General features: G+C 48.1%; 1 long non-coding RNA gene across 1 annotated transcript in view; it reads right to left on the bottom strand.

Moving 5' to 3' along the window:
- Positions 1 to 19,042, bottom strand: part of LOC149367780 (uncharacterized) — a 190,015-nt gene extending 170,973 nt beyond the window's left edge. Inside the window, exons 1-2 of the long non-coding RNA XR_016287999.1 lie at positions 18,965 to 19,042; positions 9,981 to 10,210 (exon numbers count right to left, since the gene is read on the bottom strand). This is a non-coding gene — a long non-coding RNA (uncharacterized LOC149367780). The remainder of the gene's footprint in view (positions 1 to 9,980; positions 10,211 to 18,964) is intronic.
- Between the last annotated feature and the right edge of the window lie 359 nt (positions 19,043 to 19,401).

The raw sequence follows: 19,401 nt of genomic DNA, 5'->3' as shown, positions 1-19,401 counted from the left end.
GAAGGCTCGCGTCTGGAGCCGACGCCACGTTACCTCCTGGCTTTTGTCGAGCTTTTTGTCTGGTGGCGGATAGATCCTCCTTTCCAGTTTAAACTGATTGGTGTATTCGTGAAATGATATGAATGCATCTCTCGTGAAATTCGGGGACTCGACCCGGCTCACTGCTCGGCTGACATAACCTCGAGCTATACTGTGAGCCAACTCGTTTCCCCTGTTCCCCGAGTGTGCCGGCACCCATATTAGTTCCACCTCTCTTTGGTCCCAGTCTTTATGTCTTAATATTCGTTCTGCCTCCTGGGAGATCATACCCCGCGCAAAATTGTTGATAGCCACCTTGGAGTCGCTAATTATGGTGACTGCTTTGGTGCTGGCCATTGCCATGGCGATAGCCGCCTCCTCCGCTGTCCCTGAGTTTTTTGTTTTGACCGAACCGGCCGTTAATGTTTCACCCGAGTCGTTCACGGCCACGACCACAAAGGAGTCGCCTCCTTCGTATTCCGCCGCGTCTACATAGGTTGTGTGTTCCGAGCCTTCGAGCTTGGCTTCAAGGGCCTTTGCTCTGGCTCTCCTCCTGCCTTCGTGAAAAGCAGGGTGCATGTTTTTTGGAAGTGGTTTAATAGTGAGTAATTTTCTAACTTTGGTCTGTAATTTTGCCTGCGCGTTTCTTTCCGGAATTTTATCATGTAATCCTAGGTTGCTCAGGATCTTTCTCCCCGGGGGTGAGCTCGCAAGCCTCCTTAATTGCGCAAATATATGTGCCTCGCATAGTTCCGTGGTGGTGTTGTAGATCCCCAGTTTAAGAAGTCTTCCCGTAGGAGTGCAGTGGGGCAGCCCCAATGCTGCTTTATATGCCTGCCTTATGATCCCATCTATTTTGTTCTGTTCCGCCAGCCCTAGCTTGAGGTAGGGAACGGCGAAAACTATTCTGCTTATCACGAAAGCCTGAACCATTCGGCAGAGATCTTTCTCTTTGACTCCCCGTCTTTTGTTAGCTATTCGCCTTATGAGCCTGGTTGTCTTGTTAATTGTGGACTTAAGCCTGTTTATTGTCTCTGTGTTCTTTCTATTGTCCTGTATTATAAGTCCTAGGACCCTGATTTTGTCAACTCTGACTACCGGAGTCTCATTTACCAGTACGTGAATGTCTCCTGCGTTGGTATCGCGTTTGCTAGCCCCCCGGATCACCAGAAGTTCGGATTTGCTTGGCGAGCATTTTAGTCCTGCCCATTCTGCGTATTCCTGGACAATATCGATCGCGTGTTGGAGATTTTGTTCTATTTCCCCATCGTTTCCTGTATGCGTCCATATTGTTATGTCATCCGCATATAGCGTATGGTTTATACCTTCGACAGTCTTCAATAGCGGCGGTAGGTTCTTCAACGCCAGGTTGAATAAGAAAGGAGAGAGCACTGAGCCCTGCGGCGTTCCCCTATCTCCCAGCTTAATAGTTTCTGACTGGATGTCTCCTAGATTTATTTCTGCGGTTCTGCCGGTTAGAAAGTCCCTTACGTAATCGTAGGTCCGCTTTCCAGGGGTAATCTCCGCCAGATTAGTTAGTATGACCTCGTGTTTGACGTTATCGAAGGCTTTATGTAGGTCCAGGCCCAGTATAGTTTTGGCGCCCCCTTTGTTGGGCGGGTCTATGATGTCTGCTTTGAGCTGGAGTATGACGTCCTGCGTGGACAACTTGCTCCTGAAGCCTAGCATCGTTTCAGGAAATACCTCCCTTTCCTCTGCGTATTCCTGGAGTCTGTTTAATATGACATGTTCCATCAGCTTCCCCAGGCAGGACGTTAGCGATATCGGCCTGAGGTTGCCCACTTCAAGTTTCTTCCCGGGTTTTGGAATAAAGATTACTTTGGCATGTTTCCATTGTGAAGGTAGACTACCTCGTTTCCATATCTCATTTAGGTAATCTGTGACTGCCGTGACCGAGACTAGATCTAGGTTCCTTAGCATTTTGTTGGTTACCCCATCTGCCCCCGCTGCCGACGTGGTTCTTAGTTGACTCATTGCTCTCCATACCTCCGCTATCGAGATGTCCTCATCTAGCTGTGTGTTCTCTGCTCCTTGGTAAGCTGGAGATGAACCCCCTTTGTCTGTGTTAAGGTACCTGCTCTTCAGTTCCTCTATTAGGTCCGCGGCTGTTCCCTGGTATTTGTGAATCAATCGTTTAAGCTGCCCTTGTGCCGCCGACTTTGTTTGTCCTGGGTCTAGTAAGTGGTGAAGAAGATGCCACGTGTTCTTGCACCCTAGCTTTCCATTCATTTCATCGCAAATTTGTCCCCAGTGTTGACGCTGAAGCTCGTTTGTGTAGTCTTCTATCTGTTTTTCGAGTGTCGATATTCTCTTCTTTAGCCTTCTATTGTGTTTCTGTTTTTTCCACCTCTTCAAGAGGCTCTCGTGGGCTTCCCACATGTGGGCTAGCCTCGAGTCTGTGATGTCATGTTCGGTGGTTGGGGTCTGTCTAGTGTGACTGTTTACGTCTTTTTTGAGTGTCTCAACCCATTGATTTAGATCCGATATCTCCCTCGGAGCGGTTCTGTCCCGAACTTTTCGGAGGGTGTCCCAGTCTGTCAGCTTCGTTTCGCGCAGCTTCCCCTTCATCGGCCTGGTTTGTGTTTCAATCTCTATGATGTAGTGATCGCTACCCAAGGTGTGTCCTGTGTTTGACCATCGTTCACCCTCGAGGTCTTTGCCTAGCGTCAAGTCTGGGGACGTGTCTACGCTGACGCTATTGCCTATCCTCGTGGGGTCTTGCGGGTTGTTTAGTAGCGTGAGCCTTAAGTTTTGGATTTCTGTCCATAGTTTGTTTCCCTTAGGGGAGGCCGTTCGATATCCCCATGCCGGATGCGGGGCGTTGAAGTCCCCCGTGATTACTAATCCCTTCTTATAAGATAGTCTAATGGCTTTACGTAATAGGTGCGGCAGCCCTGTGCCCCGGTTTTTCGGTGAGTTGTATATATTCAGAATAAAGAGACTGTTGTCCCCTTTTCTGTTCGGGATTATTTCTAACATCGCGTAGTCCTCGCTTGTGTTTTCGAGTGCGTGTTGTGTTGCCGTTAGATTTCTTTGCACTAGCGTGGCCGTGAACGACTTGGGTTTGTGCTCTTTTTGCACTTCTAGCGGGGTGTACGCAGCGTAGCCATTTAATTTGACCATGCCGCTTGCCTCCTGCAGCGTGATTACGTCCGGTGTGGTTATGTTTTTTTGAATGTATGCCTGCAGGTTCCATCTTTTGGACTGGAAGCCTCTGCAGTTCCACTGCCAGATTCTAATTTGTTGGCTAGGGGCCATGATGTCCTATAGAGGCTGCTGCTGCGGTTGCAGCGAGGGGAGGGTGTTGCCGGCAACAGGGGGAAGCCTGGCTTCTATGTTTGCTAGTTGTTCCAGAATTTGCTGGAAGCAACCCATGGTTCGTTCCCTGAACGTGACGAATTCCGCCGTCAGATTGTCAGCACGTTCGGCTATTTTGTCTACCCTAGCGGTAAGGGCATCAATTCTAGCGTCTTGAGCGTCAACCCGCTTCAATAGTGTGTTCATGTCCGGCCTAACGTTCATGTGGGTTTTAGCCGATGCGTCCTCGTTAGGACTTTCTGCCGCCTTTTTGGGAGTACTGTCGTCTGTGTTTTCCTCTCTGGGTAGAGGTCTTTTCAAGGGGACTCTGGTGTCTGTATCCATTGCGTTTTGAATGTCTCCCCCTTCATACGTGTCACGCGGGGGCGCCTGACTCGCGTTTTGTGATTGTTGCAAAGGAGGTTTTTCGACCACCTTCGGCTGTTTTGTGTTAGCGTGAATGAGTTTCCTCAGCTCCGCCATTTCCTTCTTTAAGGTGTCTAGCTCTCTGTCCCTCTTAGCGAGCTGCTCTACCAGTTCCTTCTCCCGAGCGGTTTCCCAAGAAGAGGCCTTATCTGGCCAGCTCACCTTTTTGCCCGCGTCTCTGTCCTTGCTTGAGCCTCTTCCTCTGCTCGAGCTGCTCTCTCTGTCAGGACCCGAGCTGGCGCCTCTGGTCCCCGGTAATGGTGGGAAGGAGCTCGATCTGCTTCTCCCCCGGTGGCCTTGGCGGGTGCCGCTGTGGTCCCTGGTCTTCGGTCTTGGTTGGTGTCCGGAGTCAAGTTGCCCCAGGTCGTTCTTGGCTTTAAAAGGTGCTTTCTTTGCCAGCCGATACTTGCAATTCCGGCTGCCGGTGTTGTGTGGCCCCCCGCATACGATGCATTCGGGCTTGCATGTCGGCAGTTCTCCCTCCGGTGGGTCTGGATGGTCTTCGCCGCATCTGCGGCAACGCTTTACCCATGGCTTATAGCACACATCCGTCCTGTGTCCCGTCTTCCTGCAGTTGTAGCAGGTCTCTACCCGCTCTCGGTACGGGTAGACGATGAACACTGATCCCCAGTAGAAGACTTGTCTGGGAAGCTTTTTCTCTCCAAAGGTGATGAGAATAGATCTGGACTTGCCAATTCTTCTGGCGTTGAGTACTTCGATGTCCGGGTTGCGTTTGATGAATCCTTGACGGACTTCTTCCGGTGTTCCGATATCATAGGCGTTGTATACCACGCCCTTAATTGCGTCGTCGGGAGCCGCGACGTAGGGTGCCATGGCGAGGGTCTTCTCCCCGATAACTATCGTCTTTATCCTCGCGTAGGTGCTCGCGCGTTGACGATTCGGTGTGCTGATCGTGTACGTGTTGTTCACGGAGTTGATTCTTGAAGTGTCTTCGTCCAGGACATCTCCGTATGGTAGTTGCGCGGCCGCGCAGGTGGCCTGCAGTAGGTGACGTGGCACGTACTCGTTCAAGTTCCAGCCTCTGGGCCTGAAGATTATTTTATAGTCGCTCTCCGGGAGCTTCGGCATTGGTGCCCTTTTTCGGATGTTCGGGTCTTGCCTCTTTTTCTGAGTGGCAGTCGATTTCTTCACCCCGGTGCCGTGATCGCCAGCGTTCCCGCCGAAATTCGCGGCGGCGTTCGTGCCAGCGTTTCCGCTGGCGTTTCCAGGCTTCCCGCCTTTTTTCTTCATGCGGTCGTGCATGCTGAGAACGGTCTCCCACTCACCGTTCTCAAATTCCGAGGGTGCCAGTTCATCTCCGGCGACGGCGTTGATCATCGTGGTGGTCACGGGGCCGCCCCAGGGGCCGGCTCCCGTCGATGCACGGGTAGCTACGCTAGGTCTGGGCGTTAGGCCTAGCTAGCTCTCACGCGTCCGAGAGGTGAAAAGTCCCATGAAATGTGAAATAGTCCACCGTCTGCCCGAAATCCAGTGTCCCCTTGCACGGAGGGAGAATCCGGATCTGTTCGCGGTAGTTTCCGGCCCGCAGGCCCAAGTTGAACGCCGAAAAACAGCTGCTTGGCGGGAGCGCATGCGATGCACGCCAGCTCGGTGGTTTGGAATCGCGGGGCTCCTGGGTGCGGAAACATCGTCCGAGTCCCGCATTCTCCCGTCGTGGGATCGAGCCATCAGCCGGAGCTGCCCGTGCGTGATTAACTGCGGGATTAACTTCGTGAAGTTGAAGAATTTGTTCACGAGCATAAATAGACCGCCATCAATGCATCTGAAGACCTACCAGCTGCTAGGTGAAAAGATACACGGCGCCGCGATGGACGCTGCGCGCGACGCCATGCACGATGCCGCGCAGGCCGTTAGGAAAAAAAAAGGCAGCCCAAGACGATGAGTTGCTCGACGTTTGCGTCAGCTACGACGGAACCTGGCACAAACGAGGCCACACTTCTCACTTTGGGCTTAGTGCTGCAATTGAGGTGGACTCTGGCCTCGTGCTCGACTTTTCTGTCCAGAGCAACTACTGCCATGCGTGCAGCTTGGGACCCAAGCCTGGTGATGAAAATCATGAAGGATGGGCCGAGGCACACACAAGGAACTCTGCCAAAAAAACTTTTCTGGCTCTTCAAATGCCACGGAGGTGGAGGCTGCTGGCATTGTTTTCAGCAGGTCCAAAGTGCTGCACAACATGCAATATGCAACAGTGTTGAGCGACGGAGACAGTAAGGAAACTTGGTCTCTATGATAAAGAAATAACCAAAGAAGACTGTGTAAATCATGTTGCCAAACGTGTGTTTGCTGGAATTGAAAAGCTCAAGAAGGAGAAGAGCGGCCTGGGAGGCAGAGGGAAAACTGACAAGGTAATGTCGAAGAAATTGACGGCATACTGTGCATCTGCATTAAAGGAAAATGCTCCTGACGTGAAGAAGATGCAGAAAGGGGTTATGGCCACCCTTTTTCATTCTTACTCAACAGATGAAAAGCCACTGCATTTTGCCTGCCCGCATGGCGAGGACTCCTGGTGCCATTACAACAGGCACCAGGCCTTGCTTGCCGCGGGCAAGCCGTCAGTGGCTCGGGCGCACCGCCCAGCATTCAGCAGGGACATAGCTAAGGAGCTCGTGCCCCTGTAGAACAGGCTGGCCAAAGCAGACCTACTTGCGCGCTGCTCACGGATGCAGACTCAGAATGCCAACGAATATAACGCATTTTTTTCATTTCCCAATCACTTCCCCATTGAAAACCATGTATTTTTTTTCGCGATTTAACGAAGTAATTTTGCTCCGCACTTTCGATGTAACGAAGTCCTTGCGCATCGCATGCATGTGCCAGGAGCTACCTTGACAATCGAATGAGAGGTAAAAGTTTAGCCGAGACGAAACGCAGTTTGTATTTGCCCTTTTACGCGCCAATTTTGCCGGCAGTGTGCGAGAACGTACCGCCGCGCCATCTGTCGTGCGCATACAAAGCCCGTGGCATGGAAGTTTCAAGACGCGCCGCGCCATGACGCCACTGGCGAGCTGTAGACTCTGAACGTGAAAGCGCAAACCGGAATTTTCTTGCAGCGTCCGTTCGTTTTTTTTTTTTTTTGCGTGCGATGTCCTCGTAGACAACAACAAAAAAAAGTCTTCAGTGTTGACAAACTCGTAAAGCTAGTGTGGTCGTACCTTTAAAACAGGTGAGCAGCGAAAAAAAAAAAAAACGTGCCCTGGCAGAGGAGGCGCGCGCGGTGCATTCTGGGTGGGCGGCTTCGGCGCGCTCTCGGCGCGGCCCGCGCGAAATGCAGCCGGCTGCATTCCGCGCCGCTGTTTCGCGGACGTGACGTCGCCGTGCCGCGCACGCGCGCTACGTCGGAGTATAACCGCGCCGCGAGCACAATCCCACCGCGCCGGCGTGACCGATGCGAACATTTTTCTTTATTTTTCTCTGATGCGTCCCCGGCTGCAAATGTTCAATGCTGATGATGATGATACCAGTAGCGACATCTTGTGGCGGCTTTCAGTACTAGGCGCTGCGCTCGTTCTTTTGCTATGCGCACACGGAGAAAAATGATGCCGTCGCGGTGTTTGCTATCACTCATTATGCTCCTGATGTAGAAAAAAACATCCGGTGCCCTTGTTAGCGATACTATTACTCGATTTTCTTGTGTATTTCCTCAATAAGTGATTTACAAGTTCCCATCAACAAGCAGTGTTCCTGAACCAGTTATACTTTATTTTGACAGCTGAAACATGGGAACCTCGACGTAACGAAATTCGCGATGTAACGAAATTTTCGGCTGCAAGTAGGACTTCGTTATATCGAGGTTCAACTGTATCACCGTTTACATGAATACGATGCACTAAAAAGTTGATGCGATGCACTGCTGTCGCATTCATGTAAACGCGGCTATAGAATTGAAGAAGAGGGACTTACATATGCTGCTGGGGGGTTTTCCTGAACATTAGAGGCTTGGAAATACAGTGGGGTGATCTTTGAATCCATTTTTCTCATTTCCTGTTTTTTTTAGTACTGCCAGCTTAGGAAAACTATCGTTTCAGTATTACTTGATAATATTAATATTGTAGCAGACTTTCTGGAGCGAAATTTTGTGAGGAACACAACTGTGCACTCAATTTGCCTATTTTTTCCTTCTTTTTATGCCAAGAAACCTAATTTGAAAGAAGTGGCGGAGATGAAAAATGAATGCCATTTTTGATATGGCAGCATTCTTTTGAAATATAGCAAAATTAAGCAAAATAATTCCACAGTTGTGTGCTCTGGTCATTCCTAAAGCCATATAATGGAAAAAAGTTGGAAGATTGCACTTATTTTCCAAACGATAGTTTTCCTAAGCAAGCATGGTCATTCTTGTCATAGAGGTTGCATAACTTGCTTCATACTTATTCTAGAGTGATGAAATTTGGCACAGATGGTCCCATCAGTGATATAAACCAGCCCTGCAAGTTCCAGTTAAATCGAGGAAGCGGTTCAAAATTTCACTCATTAGGGTAGTGTTAAGAACTTTCACCTTCAACACTGTTGTCCAAAGACGACCAAGTGTTCAGTTATTGGGCCTTACCCTTGTTCGAGCAGTGCATTTATCGCTGGTGGGCAAGATTCGGAAGCTCTCCTCCACAACGCCTACAAAGTGATTATGTGACCGCCCGATGGAGTCACTCTATGTGCATGGCACACTCCTCTGATGCCCCAAGATATGCACAAAGCCAACCACCTAGCCCCCACTGAACACAGCGAAAACACACAACATGTCTGGCTGGACCACAATCAGGAACCCAGGCAAGCCTGGCCTCTTGTCACCATGCACCCAATGACCAAAAACAGACTGTGCAATATGCCCTGCAGGGTTTGACATGGCATTTGTTTTCTTCTTCTTGTAGTCACGCCTGGCCAACAGGTTTTAAATCACCAAAGATGCATATGACAAACTAATGAGAATGGCGAAAGGTTCCCTTTTTGTGAAAAAGCGGCAGCCACCTTGTGCTCCACCCAGGTGTTGGTGCAGCGGAGGTCTACCACAACTGTCTCCAACAAGTTCCTGGCGGCGAGAGGGACAAGGCCTCTCAAAAGCCGTGGACACCAGTGAAGGTGGATGCAATAAGGTGGATTTGCTGCATCTTGCAGAGTTTAACTACTGTAGATATAGTAATTTTAATATTATATTAATAGTATAATCCAGCATAAAGAGCGTGTAAACAAACGTAAACAAACAAACCATTTCAGTGCAAAGGCTCAAGTTGCGCACCAGCATTCGTGTACGGATGACTAACGGGCAGCCACACAAGTGCAGCCTCTTGCTGGAGACACATCTGATTTTTGCCTCTGCCTAATTTCCTTTTCACCGCTTTCAGGCTACCTCCTCCATTCTTTAGAGCACGCTCGATTCTTTACATATGAAACTCCCTTATGTCAATTACCTTGTGCTTATCGATTAGCTCTGCCAGTTCTATTATATCTGTAGGGTTAGAGGCTTTCATGCTTAGGCGTTTCTTAATAAGATCTTTTTGTCTCCTGCGAGAGCTTGCTGGTGTCCTGTACAACCATCCTACTGCCTGCTTCCACAGCACACTTTGTGATGATAGCTGCGAGATTGCCGTTCACTGATCGAACATTAAGGTTGTCGTCCTCAGTTAAAGCCGAATATCCGTTCTGCAGTGAGATCCCGAATTCCTCTACTTTCCTTCTTAGCGCTAACCCGCTGATGCATAATTTTTATTTTTATTTATTTCAACATACTGTTCAAATAATACTTTCTTGGGACTGTTACAGGAGTGGATTTATAGACAACAAAGATGCAAGTTAACAACACAATAATACAAAGGCCAGCAATCAGGTTTAAAAGACAAGAAATCAGCATTCGTATGTGGACTCACATCGAGTGAGAAACAGAGGACGGCAGATAGCCAACTCTGGCCTTCAAAACATGCGTTCAGACATGTCTCAAAGTATTCCTTAATACAATCATACACTGGGTGCATGATCGAGTGAGCAGAAAACATAGGACCAATACAGACTGTGGATGGTCACCAAGTCTGGCTTGATGACCAAACTGATGAGGCTGCAAGCTCCATGAATTTTTCCAAGGAATGCTGCGCAGTTATAGATTTATCTCGGGCGTTCCATTCCCTTACTGCTCGGGGAAAGAAAGAAAGAAAAATAATATGTGTTGTAAGCACAAAAGTATTCATACTAAAGCAGAGAATGCTCGCCTGCAAATGTGGACAATAGCAGATCGATGCACAAGAGTCTGCCGTCGCACGCACAATGTGGAGGCGCCGGTGCTCCATCGTCTTCCAAGATCCAGGTGGTGCTCCGTCACCTTCCAAGGTCCAGGTGGTGCCCCGATGAAGTCGCTAGCAGTCCCAGCTAGCCAGTGGGACACGGAAAGATCACCACATTCAGTCTTGTTGCATCAGCGCGAAGCCAGTGCAATAAGCAGCTGCAAATGCAGAGGTGAAGTGTCAGTCCTACAGCTCACCTTGCTGGCGCATGCATTAGTATGGAAGAAAACTGGTATGTGTTCAACACAAACCAAGCTACAGGTTGCTTGGCACACGCGGCGCGCAACGAAAAACTATGCTCCCTCGCAACATTTATTACAGGGACGACAAAGTGAAGTTGGCCTGCACTGATGATTAAGGCAAGCATAGCAGGGGCCGGCAGGAAGTTAGGTGGGCGGATATGAGATTAGGAAGTTTGCAGGAATATGGTGGCCGCAACTGGCAAAAGACATGGTTAATTGGAGAGGCATGGGGGAGAGGCCTTTGCCCTGCAGTGGACGTAGTCAGGCTGATGACGATGATGACAGATTCCCGCATGCTAACAACACGGACGGTACTTTCACCGGGAATGGAGCTTTTATAAGCTGGGAAAGGGAAAAAACAAAACACCGGAGTTTCCCTTACCAACCAATTTTGCAAGTAAACTGCAGTATGTTGACAGTTTTTGTGCTCGGGTACTAGAGGCTAGGCAACTTCGCCATTCACTACAAGACAGTGATCACAGAGCCCTATTCACTATAGACCTCACGAGTTTTGATCAAGCGGAAAGAAAACATTTAAATGCAATTTTCTCGTCACGAAGTGAACCTTCTGCCACCAAATGAATGTCAACACAGCTGGAAAGAGACAATTTTCTTACTGCGAACAAATACTGGATGGAGTTGTCCTCGATGTCCCTTTAAAGGAGTGAAAACACCATAATTTTTGGGTGGTGTTTTTGCTCTGCAATGATGCGTACAACACTAGTAAACATGGATCACCACGTCGAATTCATCGGTGCTTGATAAATAATTCATAATTGAATTTTTTTTTTCCTCTGTAGTTTCAGTTTCGGTTTTCAGTTGCCAGATGATGGTTGCGACGTCACAAGTGATACGTGATCACACGAGGCACAAACTGCAATATAACCGCTGCTTTGTTGTTTCACTTCATTCAGACTCTTCCGCTGAACTCCTTCAGACACCAGAATGACGACATAAGATCAAATGACTATAATATTGCAGCTTTTGTGTGCCTTGAATGATCTGGTGCTTACTTGTGTCGTCACAACTGTCTTTCACCTGCTGAAACCTACATCGAAATTGTGTGAAGAATAAATTCAGTTATCAGTTAGGGACGGAGTACAGGGAAATTTCATGTGGAAATTCATGTTTACTAACATTTTACGCATCACTTGAAAGCAAAAGTGCACTAAGAAAATTCTGGTGCTTCTACCCCTTTAAACAGGCTAAGCAAGTCAAATATTGATAACGAACACAGCTTCACTGTACTTTATCATATCTGACATTACTCTCTAACACTGTTAGGATAGCTAGTATGGCCTTCAATATTTCATCTCTTTGTCTTTGGTGTATTGCAGTGCCATGCATTCATGCTCATGGTCAAGTGTTCATGCTTTCTACATCAATAGTGCTGAGGAACAATTAAGTTAACTGGACTAATCTTTCTTATAGGTGGGGGGAGGTGGGGGGGGGGAGCAGACTTGTGTCATTTTTAAACTGTACAAATGTTCACTTAGAGTGGCACATGACACCTTACAATCCACTGCTATCATATGCTGCAGAACCCCACATAAGGACGACCAAATAATCCCTACCTGATGAGCTTTCAGACCATAAAATCATGCAAAATAAAGTTTTCTTTTTTCCTACACCTTCCATCATCATAACCATCATCACCAGTCTGACTACGCCCACTGCAGGACAAAGGCCTCTCCCATGTCTCTGCCCATTTCATCGGTGCCTGTTTATATCGCCCTTGATACAAAGACCTCAAATTATTAGAAAGGTGGCCTGCAGGGCATGTCAACTGCAATAAAATCCATTCTAACACAAAGGTGCAGCAAGACCGCCTACGCAACTAGCAGTTCCAAACAAGTCAATTTTGAAGCCAAGACTCTTTGCAGCAGCGCACATCCCTGTCGAAAGTGCACAACAGGTCATACCCATCCTAGTTATGGAGCAAGCACAGTGACCGCAGAGGCACCTACTTCAACTTGCTTCAAAAGGCTAACCAGGCTGCTGTAACCATTCACAACTGCCTTACAGTGAAGAGACAAAGCCTCCTATATTTCAATGGCAGCCGTACAGCTTGGTTTGAGGCTTATTAAAACAAAAGACAAATCAATCAAAAGTGCATAAAGAAGTTAGCGCAGTAGGAGGTGCCAAAGTAAAACTGTCTGGGGGACCTCCCATCAGAAATGCATGAGTATAAGTACACTAGTGTGGCAGAAGAGCTGGAAAAAAGGTGTAAATCAAATTTAATTCTATTAGTATAATTTGCGGCAATGCAAGATGCAACAACAGGCAGCGGGCATAATTCTTCAGACAAAAAAAAAGGCATAAAACCGCAAAGCACAACAGCATAACACAGAACACAAAACACATAAAATACCGATGGGAAATGAATAGATGCAGAGATTATAAAATCGGAAGCGGATACAAATCAAAATATTCGAAATTAGAAACAAATTGACCGTTTGCTGTTGGAGTGGGGAACAGAAAATGAGATTACGGCAAACTTAGGTATGGCATGAAGCTGAATAAGTTGATGAGAGATGTTTTTTCAGTAAAGCATAGAAAGCGGGCTGTGAACGTGCTGATTTGACAGCTAGTGGTAATGAAATTGCATTTTTTTTTTTAGGAAAGGAAATCTGTCTCACATATCTCAGTGGACACCTGAACGGCGCCCTAAGGAAAGGGAGGAAAGCGGGGATAATTTCGACCACCTGGAGATCTTTAACTTGCACTGACATTGCACACGGGCGCTTTTTGTGTCTCTCCTCCATGGAAACACAGCCGCTGCGGTTGGGTTCGAACCCATTCAAGGTTTTTATGGTGGAGAAAAAAAAGCAGTTTGTTTTCCATAATTTGTGAGTCAATATTTTTCTTTAACTACGAAGTTTCTGAGAAAGCTGTATAGCTTTCCTATGTAGCCGTATGGCTGCGCTTGGGTGGATGCCAATGAGTAATTACTCCCTTATTACAAATTTACTCCACCTTGGGGGATTCCCCTAAACATTTGACCAACACTGTTCCCACTTTGAGTTATTGATCAATTCGCTCTCGCCCTACCATAAGCTTGCCGTCCCGGTTAGCTCAGTTGGTAGAGCGACTGCTCCGGTGTAGCCGTGGTCCCGGGTTCGAACCCCGGACCAGGACGAATTTTTCTTTAACTACGAATATTTCTGAGAAAGCTGTTCGAGGAGGAGGTATGTACTACACGTCAGCTAATCTCGTACGTCGCGTGCGCGCCAGGAAAGACCAGGCTGCCCCTCAAATTTTTACACGACAGCGTGCACAGCGCATTCGGTCGAGCAGCCGTTGGTGCCGTAGCAGTTGAACGCCTCAGTTCCCTCACTCATCATGATGCGAAGTGAGTAATCGGGAGTGATGGCTTGTGTCCCAGCAAGAACTGTTGGCATGACCGCCAAATGCTCCCCCATAAAGCAAAGAAAAAGACAACAGAAATTTTTCCGCCCTTTTCCCATCATGTGTCGCTGGCTATGTACCACTCTCCCTCTCAGTGCATGCCGCAAATACTAGCGAATGGGACAGCAGAGGAGGATTTGGTTAGTAAAAACTGGCTGACATGACTGACACTGAAAATTGAGGAGGTGCTGGATGAGCTTACGCACAGCCTCCAAATAGATCGATAATGTGAAAACGTGACCTGCTTTAAGTGTAAAGTCAGGTTTGCCGGCTCATTTGGACGATTTTGGCAAGTTGTCAATATAAATGACCTTGACACTTTAAAAGAAGCAAAAAAAAATGCACTAATACCATCGAGGGCCCGCCGCGGTGGCTCAGTGGTTACGGCGCTCGGCTGCTGACCCGAAAGACGCGGGTTCGATCCCGGCCGCAGTAGCCGAATTTCGATGAAGGCGAAATTCTAGAGGCCCGTGTACTGTGCAATGTCAGTGCATGTTAAAGAACCCCAGGTGGTCGCAATTTCCGGAGCCCTTCACTACGGCGTCCCTCATAGCCTGAGTTGCTTCGGGACGTTAAACCCCAATAAACCAAACCAACCAAACCAAACCACTGAGGCTCATGAGACAGTATGCATTTGTCACCCTCAATCATCTTGTTCTAGCACTCCACTCCAACGCAAAGTATTATCTGCCACATTTGTAAGCTATCTATAGGGGTTGGACTTTTCAGTTGAAGCCTAAAAAAAGAAGATGAGTGTTGTAAGCAGACGCCGGCCAGGGAACGGGAAGCTTTATTACGTGGTGCTCACTAGCAGCCTCGAACCAACAACAGCCGTGCATGGCATCCGCACGGGACTAAATACATTTCGCGAGACGCCGGCGCAGCAAGGCATGGAGAACACGACAAGCCATGAGCAGACATCACCTTTATCACGATATCACGAACCCTTAACTCTTTCGCTACCGCGCCATAGGCGATCGTTCGCATATGATCGATTCAAATCGCCCGCGCAAAAAAGCTAATTTTGGAGCGTTGTGGACGTGCTCCGCCATCTAGTTAGCGAGCTCAACAACTGCTCTTTCGATTGCAGCCTTGGTTTCAGTGTTTTGACATGAGAGGGCGCCATGAAAAATAAAACTTTGAACGGCCGCAGCACCGTCAGCCGGAGAAAATGGCGTCCGCGTCGCCGCGCGCTCCTCGGAAGCGAAAGCTGACACCGAGCACGTCGGCCGGTTTCGGTTTCGTTTTTTGCGACGAAAGCAGCGGTTATTAGTCGGGCAACAATGTACAAACGTTGGATTTCGGTTTCGGCAGCGAGACTTCGCCTCGGGAGCCTGGAACGTCAGCGCGTATGCATACGGTTTGTAATTGATGACAGTGGTTTATTTTTGTGCTTCAGGGTCTTGACAACGTATGGCGAAGAAGTTTGCCAAATGCTCAAGGTCGCGTCGCGTTTTTCAACCAAGACGACAGCTAGGTGTCCATATCGGCACATCGCTGCGGAGCGGCGCTCGGAGATTCGCTCGACTCCTCGACTTTTTTTTGATGCTCTTCACGGCGGAAATGATGAAGATCGTGTGCGGAAATACTAATAAGTACGCATGGATGAAGATTTTTAGCAAATTCGGCGTGACGGCTCATGGGAAGACGTGAATCTGTTGGAGATTCTGATGTTCATTGGAATCATCATATACATTGGAATTGTTGACCTGCCACGACTGTATCTCTACTGAAATACCAGAATAATCTATTCTGGCCCTCTGCCATCAAAAATCATTTCTCAAAATTGGTTTTTCGCTTTTTTTGTTTTTGATTTCTTGCACGTAACGGACCCGGATGATTCAGTGGCGGCAGCTTCTATTGGCAACACTTGAAAAGTGTCCTGGCTTTTGAACCACATCGATAAAACTTACTTTATCGATCCTGATGTTTTAGAGCTTGTCTAAAATGCCAGATTTTATCAGCTGGCTTTCAGGGAGCAGCTCATTCAAGAAATCTTCGGGTACGATGAGCGAAAAGAAGTCCACGCCCCCAATCCTCTCATAGAATCCATTCAACACCAACCGAAAAGAATGAAAAAAAGAAGAAACTAGAAGCTCGGCTATCAGAGAACAAGGGAGGAACAAAGATAAAACCTTATGTGAAGCACTTGTCAGTCTACCTCTACTTCACATCTTCACCTCTGATTGCTCTTCACAGTGGCACCACAGTCATGACCCCTGACTTGACAAGCCATGGAAAGTGCAGTAAATTTTTCTCATAGCTGAAACTGTGAATAATGACAGCTATAAACATGTGCAACAGTTTGTATATTCCAGTTTTCCTCTAATCAAGTTCGGGCTTAGTGCAGCCGGTAATTTTTGTTTTTGCTATTTACTTTTTTTGTGTTTTTAGCAAATTTCACAAATAAATGTTCGTTTACTTTTGCACACACAACTCTGGTGTTTGTTTCATTCAGAAGTGTAACTAATAAGCTACAATTTCATGCATTGCAATATGTGCTGGGTGTATTAGTTCTTGAGAAAAAAAATTTTCTTTCAGTACGCTCCAAATCGTGCATTTTTCCGCGGTAGCGAAAGAGTTAATCACGATACGCTACGACAATGAGCATGAAGAATTCAATCTTCGAAATTCGATTTTCGGAGACAAGAAATTTTTGCTCACGTTGTCTTTCAAATGACTCATCAGACATTAATATACATGGATCATCCAGCAATATTCGCCACTGACCACTACATAAATTATAACTGAATTTCTTTATAACGCCACCTTGGCTTCAGTTTCACCAACTGAACAATGGCTGTGAACTGAACGCTCGCTCCCATCACTAGCTTAGGGCAGTTATTTGGTTGTGTAGGTTTCTGCACGTAAGGACACTGCAGGGAAACTAAGTACGGGCACCCCGAAAAAGCAGCATGTCCTGGCAGCCGTGACGGTTCAGCGGTAGTTCCACCACTGCCATCAGACACAGATCATGTGACGCCCGCACTCTTACTCAACCCAACGCAAGAGTATAGCGGTAACATGACAGCCCAGTTTTACTGAGAAAGCATAACTAGTCCCATTACAAGAAAAGCCGGTGGCATGTGCTAGTGTGTGTACTCGCAAATGGTACAGAAAATTCCCGCAATGGCAACAAAAATAGGCTGATGTCATCAAAAGGCTGTAGGACGCATACAGCAAGCTGAGCCCTGCCATTTCAGACCATCATATACATGTCGTTTGTCAAAATATACTCCCCCCTGGTTGACCTGATGTGGCGCCAGTTTTTCCAACATCATTTGTGGCAAAATTGTGACGCAACTGTTTTTCATAAATCTTTCCAGTGGTGTCATAAGATTTCTCGTTGTATACAGCTTACATGTGCAGGTCAAGTTGTGTGCTAGTCAAAGGATTTGAACCAACAACATCATCATCATCATCAGCCTGACTACACCCACTGCAGGGCAAAGGCCTCTACCATGTTTCTCCAATTAACCCTGTCCTTCACCAGTTGCGGCCACCGTGTCCCCACAAACTTCTTAATTTCATCAGCCCACCTAACCTTCTGCAGCCCCCTGCTACGCTTGCCTTCTCTTGGAATCCACTCCGTTACCCTTAATAAGGACCAGCGGTTATCTTGCCTTCGCATTACATGCCCTGCCCAAGCCCATTTCTTCCTCTTGATTTCAACTAGGATGTCATTGACACGTCAATTTCAAAGAATGAAACTCGCCTTTAAAGCAAAGTGAAGGGAGGGGCAAGCCTCAGGGACCTTCCCCTCCCTTGTTCACTGTGTTTGCAAGAAACCCATCTACCTGCACTCGCCTTCAGCCATCAGTGCAGTGTCACACGGTTAACTTTAGTGACATTGCTGCAGAATGCATGCGGCTCGAACAAACTTTGTGCTGTACACGTGAACAGTTAGTTTTCCTGTGTAGAGAAAATTCCCGCACAATGCCGGCGTGGCGTTACATACGTGGAATAGGTGGCAGCAGCGCGTCTTCAAGCGCAAGCATATGGGCTTTTGCCGCATGTGAACATACGTGAAGAGCAGCACGCTATTCTATACTTAATTCGTTCAATCCCCGAACACTGGTTAACCAGGCCATGTCTCCTTTCTTGAGGCAGCGCATCTGAGTGCCCTAAGCACTTAATGTATCGCCGGCAGTTCGTCGTGTTGTTACTCGAGCGAAGTGCCTCTCGTGAAGGAACGGACAGTACGCCATAACAGAAGGACCCATGCAGACAATTTGGTTTGGTTTATGGGGTTTAACGTCACAAAGCTACTTAGGCTATGAGAGACGCCGTAGTGGAGGGCTCCGGAAATTTCGACCACCTGGGGTTCTTTAACGTGCACTGGCATCGCACAGTACACGGGCCTCTAGAATTTCTCCTCCAAAGAAATTAAACCACCGCGGCCGGGATCGAACCCGCGTCTTTCGGGTCAGCAGCCGAGCGCCGTAACCACTGAGCCACCGCGGCGGCTAATCACGCAGACAATTCTTAATGACATCTTTCTTCCCTGCTAGGCAGCATGCCGCCAAAGTGACCTAGCACGAGACGACGTTCACTAGCTGGAGGTGACACAAAATTTGCCCGTCTTGGCACCCGTACAACATTGCGAGCTCTGGCTAGCAACACAGCCTTCCGAGTCGCTAGGAAACATTTGTCGGGCATCGCGGCGCTAAGTCAACTGCGGTCAGAGCGAAGGACAAATGGTGCGCGCATAGACGGCAGCGAATGGCTTGAAGCACACACCAAGCACCGATCTAGTCGAGAACGTCTATCCGCCAGGCAGCGCACAGATTGACCTCAGTGCCCAGCAGTCTCAACTTTGGACACCTTTGTCCGCGCCAAAACAGGCCACTGGCGCGTTCTCACGACAGCCGCATCACACCGATCCAAGTTACGGCAACGCAAAAAGCATTTCTGGTGAAACAGCGAGAGAGCAGAAAAACGACGAAGAGAAAGGACGCACAGACGTCCGTCCGTTCGTTCTCGCGCTGTTTCACCAAAAATGAAGTTATAGAAATAGTCCCCAACAGTTCATATCACCGCAAACAAAGCTTGCGCTTATCTATACTCGCAACATGCAACAGTCCTCTCAGTGGTGTATTCAAATGTGGATAAATACTGCGTTTAAGCAAGCCGATTCTACAAAACAATACTTGGCTGACAGGGCCTTGCTCGTCCCAGCGTTTACAGATGACGCTCAGGAGCTACTGCAAAGAGAGGGTGATGCTTCGGAACGGCGGATCACATATTTCAATGTGTACGTACCTGAGTTGCGAAGCGAGCTCGTATTCGCCTCCGAACTGCCCGGGCTGGCTCCAGCCTCCCGAACATAACCCCACGTGCGTCGCGCCATTTTTCCTTTCTCCCTCCTCACTGACCGCAGCGCCGCAGCTCGGAGCAAGCGTCTTGCGTTCAGTTTCCGTTTCAAGTAGTTGTGTAGTGGTTTTATCGAACATAAATAAAAGGAAGGAAAAGATTTTTGCTAGCTCCGGCATCTGCCATCGCTACGGGATACTGGTCCCGAGGTCTCTGTGCCAGTTGAGTCGTGTTGCCATGGGAAGTGTGCATGACTCGCTGCAAATTTTTGTTTCGGTTCGTGTTTCGGTTGGGTCGATTAGGGCTCGAAAGAGACGTCATGTGTTGCGGCTGGACATATGTCGCGCGGCCGTGTGGCATCAATCCACCCAGTTGGAGTCGGCGAG

The sequence above is a fragment of the Amblyomma mixtum genome, chromosome 1, assembly GCF_055824585.1.
Source record: "Amblyomma mixtum isolate Tamu chromosome 1, ASM5582458v1, whole genome shotgun sequence".
Lineage (NCBI taxonomy): Eukaryota > Metazoa > Arthropoda > Arachnida > Ixodida > Ixodidae > Amblyomma > Amblyomma mixtum.
This window is presented reverse-complemented; position numbering and strand designations above follow the sequence as displayed.